At 31.9% G+C, this 15,249-nt stretch overlaps 1 pseudogene; it reads left to right on the forward strand.

Annotated features, from left to right (window-relative positions):
- Positions 1-1,433: 1,433 nt before the first annotated feature.
- Positions 1,434-14,353, forward strand: LOC120150530 (annotated as a pseudogene).
- The last annotated feature ends 896 nt before the right edge of the window (positions 14,354-15,249 follow it).

Genomic DNA, 15,249 nt, shown 5'->3' on the forward strand with positions numbered 1-15,249 from the left:
CCAATGAATTCGCAACTCAATTTGGAATTCACAACATGAAAGCTAATTTTGCAACACAGTTTCTGAATTCGCAACTCGAATTTGGAATTCGCAACACAGAAGTATAATTCACAACTCGAATTTGACATTTTTGTAACTCGATTTTTAAATTCGCAACACGAGTTTCGTTTTCGCAACTTGATTTTCTAATTCGCAACGTGAGTTTAAATTTCGCAACACGAATTTCATTTTCGCAACTCGATTTTCGAATTCGCAACGCGAATTTAAATTTCGCAACTCAGCTTTTAATTTCGCAACACTAATGTTTTGGGAATACCCCCTAAATCGCAACTCATAACCTAAACCCCTAAATCGTAACTTGGTCTATCTCTCACTTTCTCCGACGACATCTGTCCCTATCTCCGGCGACATCCGTCCCCATTTCCGGCAATCCCCCTCCATCATTATCTCTCACAGTCACCCTCGACCCTCTTGGAAACCGCAACCCCCACCAGCCGTAACCACCACCAACCACCCTATCCACGACCGCAAACACAACCACACACCTTCTCATAACCATTCACGGTCACAAATGGAAAATCAACCACCGAGGGTTAGTTTTCTTAATTTTTTTGAAATTTTTATATTATTATTAGTATATAAAAGGGTAAAAACATCATTGTTGTTCATAATATAATAAACTCATAAGAAAAATCATTATTTTCATTTTGTATTTCTATTCTGAATTAATATATTTAAAATTATTTATTTTGATGTATTAATTTAAATTCGAATGTTTACTTAGTAATATATATGTACCACTTGAATTTTTAGGGTATATACATATCTTATTGGCACATATCTTTGAATGGTAGCTAACATGGCTGCATGCCCAACAACAGTAACCTACAAGCATAATTTTTCCATCAAAAATAATAAATTGAATTGTAAATAAAAGATGACTAGAAAGATAGCATACAAGCTGTAAATTTGTTCTAGTCATATAGAGGTATAGAAGTATTCTTTCTTAATTCTCTAATAATTTAAGGCTCGCTCAACATCAATTGTTTGATATACCCAGCATGCTAGATGTTTATACTATGATTCATTATTTTGGATAATTAGGGGAAAAAGAATAGACAAACTTACTTTAGAGAAAATTTGTAGGTGTTAAAGATACCTTACATGAACAAATACTTCCAGATAAAATTATAGGAAGAGTATTCTCTCTAAAATTACTTTTTGGCCCCAAACTCATGTGGTCATATTATTAGCAAAAGTGTTGTTTTTTTATTGATCTGAGGTTGATGATTTAAGTGGAAGTCCCATGATAAATTTGTTATGTGCATAAGAAAACAAAAAATGATCATTCAACAATGTAATGACAGAGACATATTTGTCATAATGATGTATTATTTTAACTTACAGGAAGAAGCATCAAAATACTAATAGGAATGACTGATGCCAAGTCAGTTAGAGTTCTCCGAAGGGCTTTCTTTTCTTTTTCTTCTAATTCATCCCCAATCAGGGCCCTTCTAAGCAACTATGTTGTAGCAGTAACATCAATAGCTAGAAGTTGGGTTCCTTGCATGATATCCTGTTTATTGGTAAATAACACAGATGACAGTATTCATGAGAAAACTATATTAGCAATCCAAAATTTATTTTGCATGTTGTATAACCTACTTCAACATGTTTCACATGCCTATATCAACATGTCAGTGTACATATAAGGGATATGTCAGTGGAGAACGGGGAGACAAAGTACGTGTCATCTTTGTCGGTCGCCTAACATGAGGTGATGGTGGAGAAAAGGCTCGATGATGTGATGGAATAGGTGATGGATCTCGGTGTCGAGGTGTAGAGTCGGCTAGAGGTGATGGATCTCAGTGTCGAGGTGTAGAATCGGCTCGATGAGGTGATGGATCTCGGTGTCTAAGTGGAGAATCGACTCGATGAAAAAATGGGGGTCCTCATCATCCGTCCCATAAAAAATGCCTACTAGCTTGCCACCAGTCAGTAGCAACCTCAGCCTATATGGGTATCAATGTCTGTAATGGATAGTTTGCCTCCTAACAATATAAAAGCTCAAATAAAGTCAAACGTCTACTAGTAATAAATTGTTTATATATTTGTGTGTGTGTGTACACCCAATAGCCACCAATTTAAATAAGTATTTGTGTTTACTTACATCATCGATCGTCATATATGGTAGTATCTCATCCCAATCCAACTGTCGGATCCTCTTCCAAGTAATAGCCCTAGGAATATCATTTGAATTATTGATGGCATAAGTACGCATGCTGAGAAATGCCTCAAATATCCAAATCTACAATATAATACACACACATTAATTTTAGTAATTGTTAAATAATTAATTTTGGAAACATTATATATTTCTTACCTTAAAGGCCCAAATAAATCCTACAAAAGTGTATTTGGAACCATGCCCATGCAAACTAGGACGATCCTCAAAGGCATACGACAATTTTGTCCAAGTAGCTTTCCATATATATGAACCCCACGGAAACACGTTCCATGCATCTAAGTCATCTATCAATAATATTAAATCCTTACAAATAGGTTGTATGCCCTGTTCTACTAAAAAGTCGGCATACAAAAGTAACAAAAGGTATACTAGGACAACATCAAGTTCATCCATCCGAGTAAAACTATCTTTAAAAAGTAATATGCTCAAATCGTCGATGTGTAAAGTGGCTATCACCTTTGCCAGGTCAGGAAAAACCCGAAATAACCATGATGGGGTGGCGATATGACTAGTGTACAGACCTAATTCATCGTGTTGTTTGAAACATAGATCAGTGACCAAGCAAAACTCCTCCCGCCCAAAACGAGTATACGTCGGTGGAAAATGAAACCATATCTCTGTATCGCCACGTGGTATCCCCTCGGGTAAATCATTAGTCATGGTCTGTAGAAACAAATGAGTCAACAAAGCATCTCCACTTAGATGTTGTACTTTCAGTCATGGCCCGAAACAAGTATTCTCAAACAAATTTCTTTGGACATGTGTAAGTGCCGACGCAATTGTAGTGGCTAGGCTTAATTTATTCCTTAAAGTCAATGCAGCCGAAAAAAAATTCCTAACAAAAACAATAAAAATACTAAGTTAGATATACTAATAATATACCAAAAACTACAAATTATACACAATAATCATTTTTTTGTTTTCTTGTGCACATAACAAATCTATCATGGGACTTCCACTTAAATCAACAATCTTGGATCAATAAAAAAAAGCAACACTTTTGCTAATAATATGACCACATAACAATCGTCTTTCTTGATATGAATAACTTTTGTGTAACAATTCAATTTATCATTTATGATGGAAAAATTATGCTTGTAGGTTACTGCTATTGGGCATGCACCATGTTGGCTACCATTCAAAGATATGTGTCAGCGCTGGTGTGTCATATCTCTTGTTTGTCTTACTTCAAGTGTTGAATCTCTAGTTCTCAATGGCTAACAATATGTTTCATGGCAGATACCATCCACATATGGACCTAAACGTTTAGACCTTTTGAGGCAGCTTGAGAAAGTGAAGGAAATTGAAGCAAGTGAAATTGATCCTAAAGAAAATGTAGAGGGCGTAGCCTGAATACCCATGGATACCTTGTATAGCCTTTAAAAGTTGGGCAAACGATGCTTCTGGCGACCCCCTCAACAATTCCAAGGCATAACATTTGGCTCTCCAAGCTTGAGAATATGAGATACTAATATTGAACCGATCATTCATGTCAGTCGTAATTTCATGACCCCAATATACCCTGCCATTCAAAAACATCAACTCAGCCAGAAAACCACCAACACCTTTTTGTTTGCTGTCTATGGTGAGGAAAAACTTGAGTTCTTGAACATTTATGTTTATCAATAAAAGTCCTAACTTGAAACATTTTGCAATCTTTTATCCTCTTTGCAATCATACGCCACGTACAATTTTTGTCAATCCTACACTTTATTTCAAAACGATCTTTGCTTGATTTGTTAACTTTTAGTTGATAGCCACCTTCCACACATTTCGTATACAAAACTATCTTTAAGTCTTTCTTTGTATCAAAATAATCATCTTTCTTGATACAAATAACTTTTGTGTAACAATCAACTGTTATCTTTACCAACTCTTCTTCCGGTATCGGAAGTAATTCTGACATATTCCAGTTATACTCCCGTGGCTCTTTCTTAACAACCTTTATATTGCCATAAATTTTCTTTTTCTTTTCTTCGGAGACTTCTTCTTCAGGGTTATATGAATTATATAATGGATGTTCAACATGTTCTTTCACAACCGTAACTTCCTCCTCATTATCATCAACAACATCTTCCTCGGCGACTGTTTCATATTCTTCTTGACTTTTACCCCAAATCTGATATGAATCATCATCAAAATTTGGGTATTGATCAATATCAAAATCATTATTATAATAAGCAGGGTTTGTTTATTCTTCTTTACTTTTACCCCAAATCTGATTTGAAACATCATCAAAATCTGAGTATTGACCAAGATCAAAGTCCGGGTATTGACCAAGATCAAATTTCGAATACTGACTAGTACTCACATTTTTATTTGTTGCCTCATCATCGTCTAACTGGTCAATACGAAAACCTGAATTTTGGGTCTGTAAATTGATTGGGATTTGGATTAGGGAAAAGTTGTGGATTTTGAGATTGTGTTTGATATTGAAAATGTGGTGAAACAAAAGTTTCTTGGTGATGAAATTGTGGTGGAACCATGAAATTTTGAGGTTAATAACAACGTTGTACATTGTGAGCACCATAAACTGGGGCTGAAGAACTTAGTTGATTACTACCCGTTACTGACCCTTTCTCTGATAAGATAGCCTAAATCTACTTAGAGTCTCTAAACTTGTATAATGCATTATACTTGTAAAATAAGTTTTATATAAGTTATAGGCCAAATTATTTGTAATATTGTTATTAAATGTTTAATTTTTTCTTCAATATTTATTATCATGGGCTCAATTTTTTTAATATTTATTGTTAAGGGCCTACTCTTATATTTTTTTTAATATTTGTATAAGCTGGTGTTTGTTTTTGCAGAGGTAAAATGTCTGCAGTCTGCGGTCCACATCTGTAGGCATCTGCAGCAGAAGAGGTAGACCAAAAGTCTGCAGTCTGCAAGAAGAAGACTGTTTGTTTTTTAACGTTTGCAGACTGCTAAAATGAACTGAAATATAAATAAATTGATTTTTAAACTTAAAAGAGTTTTGCAATACTGAGATTAATAATTTTAGTTTTACATACTGAATTTAAATAATCCATACAACTAAAATAATAAATTATTTAAAATAAATCAATCATTTTAAAAAATCAATCCATACTAATAAATTATTTAGAATAAATCAATCCATACAACTACAATAATAAATCAATCCATATTTTAAAATAAATCAATCCATACAAATAAATTATTTAAAATAAATCAATATATACTAATAAATTATTTAAAATAAATCAATCCATATTTAAAATAAATCAATCCATACTAATAAATTATTTAAAATAAATCAATCCATACTAATAATTATTAAAATAAATCAATCCATACAACTACAATAATAAATCAATCCATGTTTTAAAAAAATCAATCCATACAATAAATTATTTAAAATAAATCAATCTACTAATAATTATTTAAATAAATCAATCCATATTTTAAAATAAATCAATCTATACTAATAAATTATTTAAAATAAATCCATATTTTAAAGTAAATCAATCCATACTAATAATTATTTAAAATAAATCAATCCATACAACTACAATAATAAATCAATCCATATTTTAAAATAAATCAATCTCTACAAATAAATTATTTAAAATAATCAATCTACAATAAATATTTAAAATAAATCAATCCATATTTAAAAAAATCAATCCATACTAATAAATTATTTAAAATAAATCATATTAAAGTAATCAATCATACTAAAAATTATTTAAAAAAATCATAACAACTACAATAATAAATCAATCCATATTTTAAAATAAATCAATACATACTAATAAATTATTTAAATAAATTATTTAAAAATAATCAATCAATATTTTATATAATTTATTTTAAAATAAATTATTTTATAATAAATTATTTTTAAATAATTATTTTATAATAAATTATTTTATACTAAATTATTTTATAATAAATTATTTTAAAAATAAATACCTTATTAATTATTTAAAATTATTTTAATAAATAACTTTATTTTTATAATTGTTCTTGAAGAGGTTGAAGACCTATGAAGACAAAACTAAAGTCTGTACCAAGAAGAGCTCGCGCAGACGTTGAAGAGCTTATGTCTTCTAAAAGACAAACAGTCTGCGAAGCTAATGTCTGCGCGACGCGCAGACATAAGTGATTTGAAGAGCTTGTACAGTGAAAACAAACACCACCTAAGTGTTCTTTTTTGCCAATATATTTTTCTATCATTTGTTATTAAGGGTCTAATTTTTCAATACTTATTATCATAGGCTTATTTTTTTTTCAATATTGTGTTATTAGTGGTAAACTTTTAAAATTCAATTCTTTACTTTTTTATTATGAGTCCACTTTTTTCAATATTTTATTAGAGGTCATTTTCTTACATTTTTTTGAGCATACTTTTAAAATTTACTTTTCTTAAATATTGTTAATAGGGACCATTTTTTCAATACTTTTTATTTTTTAAACACTTGTTTATGATCAATTACTTAAAACGGTATGTAACCAAAACAACGATATTTATATAGTGGTAACGACATCGTTCGAACCTCAATATCAAAATTTATGTCCACAATACATATGTTATTTAAAAATTCCAATACTCAGTGACTACAATATCATCAACATATTCACAACAACGATATACACAATGCGCCTGAAAATACAAATGCAAAATGGATTTAAATCTCTGATTAGGGGCCTAATTTTTTATTCGCCCGAGGGCCACCAAATCTCAGAAAAATGGGTCTATATCTCAGTTATCATGTTAATATATAGCTCAGCACTCATTAACTTTTAACAGAAAAAGACGAGTTTAAAACATAATGAATAATTTTATGATCATTTATTACTTCTAATAATCGATAGACTATAAAACCGTCCTATAGTCAAAGAGCCATGTATCCAAATCTTATTTGGTTTAGAGTTTTCCCAAGTGAAAATTAAATGTGAAATAAAGAAGATAAATACAAAGATTTATCCAACTGGTTTTGAACATGAGTGGTTGCACGAGACCTAGTAGAAATCTCATAAACAAATGCAGTCCTAACAATGGAAGAATAATGGCAGCCACCATTTCGGCAAATGTTATGCATGCGTGATGGGGTTTTAACTTTTACCAACCCTACAACAATAATCAATGACTGAACCTTTTCGCTTACAGAAACAGTCATTAATCTCTATCCATCTTTTTATAATTAGCTGCGCATTTAAAATATTTCAAAGGTGAATATATATATTATTTAATATTTTTCTAATGAGGTATACATAAATTTTAAGATGTATATCATCAGTAAATAGGTAATTAATCGAATAATATTCAGATTTTAGGATGAACACGTGTCCATCTTCGAATAACGGTAGATCCGTCACTATTTTTAATTAATTACTATTGCCGAATTTAAATATTAAAAATAATGCATTATTAATACAATCAGAAAATTAATAATTTTAATATATATTTTATTCATTTTAAATACTACTATAAATAATTTATAAATTGTTATACGTAGTCACTTTAAATACTTAAGTTTCTTTTTACATTAAATAAACATATGAGTTATTCAATTTTTTACTTTAAATATTTAAATTATTTTTATCAACATAAATACCTATGTTTTGTGATGGGTCTAATTTAAGTACTTAAAAAAGACGAAACTTAAAGTAATTATATATAATAATTTAAATAATTATTTAATAAAAACAATTTAAGTTCTTAAAAAATACTTCAAGGGATTCCTTTTTTTTTACTTTAAGGCTGGATACAAATTTTTGTGAGAGGCAGCAAAGGCTAAAAAAACACGAAACCCACCAAACACGTTGTCTTGTCCTGATTTTGTGGCGATTGGTTTATGAGATGGAACCCTACAAAGGCGCTGGGCCCCACATTCCTTTTACTCTTTTTCTATTTTTATTGGACCAGGCCCAAAAAGATATTCTCAATTTTTTAACATATATTTTTTTGGGCTGCCTCCAATTTTTCCAATTTAATTATTCTAACCTTTAACTTTTTATTGTATCTCTTTTAGTCCCCCCATTTTTTTGAATTTGACTCAAATGTAACCATTTCATTTTTTTAAAACTTCTTAATTAATTCAAATTACACTAAATTTAGAAAACCATCGTAGTAATCCAATAAGGCCTAATATAAAAAAACTCAACATTTATCAAAATGATTATTTTGACTCATATTTTTTTGAAACATTTTGGCCCATATATTTTTGAAGTATTTTAGCCCATAATATTTCATTTTAGAGAAAAAAATACCATTAACATCATACACAATGACACATGTATATTTGCCTTATATTAATCATTCAATAATAATTGCCAAAATAGTTTTTTTTTTTATAGAAACCACTAGCGAGGAATATCTAGAATTACAATGAATGTAAATAAATACATAATTAAGATATTTTTCTTATAACTACACAAAAAGGTTAAAAGCCTAATAAAAAACTGGAACAAAGATAGATACGAATAATTTGACTACATCGGTAAATAAACCACAAGAGGAGATGAAACTATTGAAATACCATAAAAACCGTAAATCAGAGTTGAAGAATGTGAAAAATAATTCACGAACGCAAATGCATATCCAAATTCAATCAGATGGTCAAAATGGAAGATCAACATGATTACAAATAAACATCAGCTTGATTAGTCGTGGCGAATGTCAAATCAAACATTGAAAAAAATAAACAAAATAACGATCAATAGAAATATGTCAAAAATAAAGAAAAATGTGTTATAAAAGTAAGGTTATTAAAATTAAAAATAAACAAGATAGAGTTTAAGAAATAAGGGGAAACAAGAAATATCAACCACAACAACTAACTTTAAGATTGATATCGTGGCTTATCAATCAAATATAAAAAATAATTATTTACATTCTTAAAAAAACTACATATCTATAATGCAGAGTTAAAAATCATATGAGCTTCTCTATCTCACAGTGTGTAGATATTATAAATTATATTTAGTTTTTTTTTCGTATCTAATTTATACTTTAAATTGATTAATGTTCTTCAGTGTTTCAGAATTGTATTTGTTAATAATAATACACTTGTACTTTTTTAAAAATAAATAAAAAGAATATATATATATAATATGTTAATTGGTAAAAGTACAGCGTAAGATTACGTGTGAAAGGAATCAAGTCGCGGTCTCGGTCTCGACCACCGCCCCCGCCCCAACACGCTCTTCATTCTCTCTCTCTTTGATTCCCTGTTTCTTGGGGAGACTCCCCTGAAACTTTTGGTCGCTTCTCGTTTCCACATCCAAAATTTCAACACATAAAATTTTCTCTGCTGAACCTTCTTCCTTTTTCGTTTCCTCTTGGGATTCATATATTTTTAGCAGAGCCTTCTCAATTAATCCAGGTGAGTGGTTCTGCTTTCTCAGTTGACCTTCGAATTATACATCGTCTGTTCTTGCTCATAAGTTTTATGTTCTGGATTTTGTTTTCTGAATCGAAACGGTTAAGATTTCAATGTTAAAGAAACAAGAAAGCTTGACTGCTTATGCACATCCTTTCTTTTTAATTTTATTTTTTTAATTTTTGTATTTTTTTTCGTACGCAATTAATGAGGAGGCGGTATATTCAACTTTTTAATTATCGGCAAACCATTATTCATTGATTAGATATTTTCTGTTTACGCTGATTTTCACAATATATTCTTACTCTCTCCAGAAAAACAAAAGTTTATTGAATGAAGGTTTACGTTGGGCATGTATTTTTTTTAATAATATTTAAATTCTGTTTCAAATATTTGCAGACATTTAACCTTTTTTTTCTTTTCAAAATTTCCAGGAAACTGTATAATTGAGGCTTGAAGCTCGTATTTAGTTGGAGAATTAACTTATAACCGGAATTATCTTTTAATTAAAATGAGCGATTCTTCGACCGGTTCGCACATAAGATCAGCTTGTTCACAGCAATAAATATATTCGAGTGCTTCGTAAGGAAACGAAGCCATTTGATTCAAATAATTGTACTTCTGTTTATAGATTGCCTGATAATGCCGAAATCCATAGATTTTTATTCCCTGCGATTTTTACATCAAGACCTTTCTCAAGGGATGCTACAAGTAAGCTGATATCACAGGTTCTATTCCATTTCCATTCGTTTCAGTTTGGTCATGTAATTATTTTAGGAAAGACCTGATGTGAAGTTTTCATTTAAGGTTATTGTTATTATTATTATTATGCAGAAGTGAACAGAGGAGGGCCGCTTGTGGAGTATGAGCGAAGAATTGCAGCTGGTGAGCTCTTTGATGGTGATGCCTGCCAGGTATGGATTTCTGGTTTTGCTTACATTTGTTGTTTATTTTGTTGGAGAGGATAAATTTCCAAATAAAAAAAATCATAAGGTCTTATTCTTGATGCTATTTGACGTGTTGCTTGTGTGAACCATCGCTTTCATCAATCAAAAGCAATGCACTACTTTGAATCCAGCGTCAGATTCATGAAACTTTGTGCACCTGCTAAATGCTTAATAATGGAAAACATGTCTTCTGTTGCTATTGTGTTAGGCATTTTGAGGTGTGGTCTGGTGGCATTGTGAAATTATTCTAACAGAGATTTTTTGCAGGTAGGCACTTTAAGAACTTCAAAGGCTTTATGATGAGATTGTTGAGTCAGCTTCTGCCTGTCGGTTGGATCGCTATGAAGTTCCTGAGAAACTGTTAGGTAAAAGTTCTGTTTTGTTGCTCCCATGTTAGACCCTGTTTTCAAATTTTGTTTATTTATGAATAGACTATATTCATGCTAAATAAAGTTTGGTTTTATTACAATCTTCCTGTTTTATTTTATTCTTCATAGTTCATCAATTTAGTTAATCTTCAGGAATCGGTGGTTTTGGTCTCGTTTAATGCCACAGTCTCCACAGTCATCATACTCCCCTGTCAAGGGGTTATATCTTTATGGAGGAGTAGGCACTGGGAAAACTATGTTGATGGACCTTTTCTTCGATCAATTGTAAGTTTCATTGGCATATTGGATCTTGTAATTTATTATATCATGCTGTTAGAGTAATGGATACAATATTGTATTTGACTTAAAATGGGTATATGTCCAAATAGTATATGGTATCTGATGTTCTCACTCTTCATTGCCAGCCATGCCAACTGTTCATACTTGCTAATTTCTATCCTATGTTCTATTTCCAATGTGTCAGACCCAGCAATTGGAGGAAGAAAAGGATCCATTTCATGACTTTATGTTGGATGTTCACAGTCGCTTGCAGGTGAGGATATATATGATTGTGCATTTCTCATAGTTGAAGAATTCAGTGATTAAGAAACATCTCGCATTGCAGACAACTTAATAATGAATATAGTAATTGAGCCGTTTCAATACTATTTCAGTTTTGCTCAGTATTCTTATCTTTTCATAGTATGAGTGGCAATCTGTATGATACTTCAACCTCGGAGTTATTGAGTGTCAGCGAATTAACCCATATGACATATTTGTCAGGTTATAACCTGTTAATGTACTTATTTATGCATTTATGTGCTGATGTGTATGTATATGTGATTATTAGACATCATATTCTTTTGTTTTCAAGATTTCACTGGTAGTTAGAATTTTTTTGACGAAATCTCATCCTAATCTTGCGATGCTTATATGATTTTATAACAACTCTTGCAGAGGCACAAGGTGTGGCAGATCCACTTGAAGTTGTGGCAGGAGAGATATCAGATGATGCGATTTACTGTGTCTAGATGAATTTATGGTACAATATTATAGTACCATTAGTTTTCCTCAAAAAATGAAAAATAATTATTGAAATATCATTTATTGTTCTGATTTAACATTAAAATCAAATTCTTTACATTTATGCAGCCAAATTTGATTTCCGTATGGTCTTTTGCAGGTGACTGACGTTGCTGATGCATTAATATTGAACCGTCTTTTCAGACATTTATTAGCAATGGCGTTGTAAGTAAAAGTATCACATTGAAATTGTTTTTATTTTATGTTGGCACTCATTTTCTGTTGAAATTCAAACTTCTTTGCTTGGATTCTGATGGGAGGAAAGTGTAGATACTTGTTGCAACCTCAAATCGTGCCCCAGACAATCTCTATGAAGGTGGACTACAGAGGGATCTTTTTCTACCCTTCATTGGTACTTGAAGGTATGGATGGAGACATATTCTTATTGTAATTAATTTGGTTTTGGGTCAATTGGTGGTAGCAAGTTCAATGACCTTTTTAGAAGTTATTATAGTCTCTGGTCCTTTTTTCCTGTAGGAAAGATGTTGTTCATGAAATTGGTTCAGCAGTAGATTACCGGAAACTGACGTCGGTATGATCAAATTGTTCTTGTGTACTTTCACTGAAATTTCATTTATGCAATTCTAGCCCGAAATTATCACTTTATAATTCCAATGCACAGGCGGAAGAAGGTTTCTACTTCATTGGAAAAGATTTATCCAACCTCCTAAACAGAACTTTCAGCAACTGATCGGCGAACATGTTGCTAATCTACAGGTGGTTGAAGTAGTTATGGGTAGGAAGTTGCAGGTATGTGCTAGAGTATTAATTCTATCGTTACGTAGTTACATGTTGATTGATTTAATAAGGTTTTCTTATTGTTTCTTGTGACCAGGTTCCCCTTGGTGCTAATGGATGTGCTTATTTCTCGTTGAGGAACTTTGTGACAGACCTCTTGGAGCTGCAGACTACTTTGGATTGTTCAGTAAGATACTCGAGCAATGTTATGTCTAAACTGCTTTTCTTGTTTGAGTCTCAACTAATTAGGATGAGGATATCTTGAATAAGTTTGGCGTGTTTTGAGCTTTTCTCTATGACTATGATCTATTGCCTTCTCTGTACATTTCAACCCTGGGATGTTATGCTCTGCCCGTGGTATTAAGTGGTAACGGTTGATGGTATTTTAGATTATAAATATAACTAATAGTTATTTCTATGGTATGCGAGCACTCATTACCAATAGCTGGACATGAAAAGTGTGATTTATTACTCGAACCATGTTTCTCAAGGCATAAATGCAGCAATAGTATTTGTTTCACTTAAAGCAAGTATTCAGCAGTCCAAATTTGGATTTGTTAAATTAGTTATTTGATGGAAAATGTTATGCATCTCCTTTTCTTTTCTTTGGTATGTCCCGGTTTTATTTCTCATACTATCTTCTTGCAGAGAATTTCATACCCTTGCTCTAGAAGGTATTCCAAATTTGGGCTCCACAACAGACAGCAGCATATCGGTTTGTCACTTTAGTTGATGTATGCTCCATTTCTTCTTTTATAACTTTGACTGTTTTTGGATCCCATAAGACCTATTTATCTTTCTTAGTCGATGCATTCAGCAGTATTTTGAGTTCGGGAATGATTTTGTATATGGTGAATGAATTGCTACATCAGTCATATTTGGATGAACGGAATATATCTCAGATCCGTTGGCCTTAATCTCTGAAAATATTGTGACCATTTCATTTTTGGGTGATGAGAAACTACATCTACTTTGCAGGTAATGTATGAACAAGGCCAGACTGTTGTGTACTGCTGAGGGCAGCCCGGTAGAACTCTTTGAAAATATCGTGACTGTATCTGAGGCCAAGCATATGGCCCCTAGAACCTCCTCCAGGTCAAGGAGAAATGATGATTCAAACCTTTGTGTCGATAACGAATTGGGATTCGCAAAGGATCGCACCATCAGTAGGTACAAATGCTAACCTTCACAGATCAACACTTTCTTTGTGCCGGTTTCAGTAGCATTACCAATTGATTCTCATACCATCACTTTTCCCAGTTGATTCTGAGGTTTAAAGCTCTCACTTTTGGTTTTGCATGTTAGGCTTACCTGTCTGTCTAGTCATATTCTTTATCATCCGAGGATTCAATACGGATATTTTTATTTTGTTATATTAGAGGATTATATCTGCATTCCTAACACAAAATATCGACTCCGAAATACGAAGCAGATTGACCGAAATGAACAGCAAGGAACCTAGAACAACACGCCGAGGAGAGGCAGCTTTCTCAGCAGTTTGCCAAGGAAGATGCGGCATGAAAGGGCATAGAGCGAAGATGAATAAGAATGTTGTAAACCCAGTGGGCAGTAGCAGAGACATACATTCAACAATGGTTCAGCCGACCCTTGTTGGCTTTGTCCACAAATCTGATCAGAACATACTTCTTTGCATATAATTTTTGTATCGTGTTTGAATAATAAAAAAAGTAATGTTCCATGTTCATGGATTGGGTTTCGGTTGAATCTATAATGGTAATATCACCATTTCTGTAACTTAAGCTTCGGATTTTACCCATATTTATGATGAATAATCCAGTGTTTTCTTGTCTTGATTATTTGTTTTCCTAAGTTATTGGGGGAAACCATGTTATTTTATGTGATCTATGTATGTTTTTATGGGGAAAACCAGTTATTTGAATAATTAATTCTATTGTTGATGTTTATCATTTGACATTTACATAGTACATCCGATGATTATATTTATTCAACATAAAATGAATAGATATATTAGTCCTTTAAATATGTATAACGGAATCAAAATCTCATACGCGCATTTGAATCATATCAAAGTTTTAGGTATAGATTACACTAAAAGAAAGTTGTGTATAAATATGATCTTTTTATATTAATGGGGTAAATACAACTCAAAATTGAACATTCACACTCTTGGTATTTATGGTGCTTGAACTTGGGTTTTCGATGAATAGCAACAATTCATTATCACGGAGGTCATTTGGTTTGTGCAAAAAGAGTAAAATTTAGAATTCGGATGACTAATATCTAGTAATGCAGCCTCATGCCCATGGCGGCTTCATGCATTAAGTTGGGGCTAAAAAGGAGAGAAATGTAGTTAACGGTAGATTTACACATCATATATACGAGAGGAACACTTAATGCAACTCCAATATTAAGCAAAAGAAAATGCAACTCCGACATTAAGCAAAAAAATGTATATGAATAATTTATTGGTAAAAACGAATGCTGGAACGATATCGAATACGAGCCAGTGTTGGGATCTTTGACGGCTTTGA

This window comes from Hibiscus syriacus, unplaced genomic scaffold (genome assembly GCF_006381635.1).
Source record: "Hibiscus syriacus cultivar Baekdansim isolate YM2019G1 unplaced genomic scaffold, ASM638163v2 tig00111022_pilon, whole genome shotgun sequence".
Taxonomy (NCBI): Eukaryota; Viridiplantae; Streptophyta; class Magnoliopsida; order Malvales; family Malvaceae; genus Hibiscus; species Hibiscus syriacus.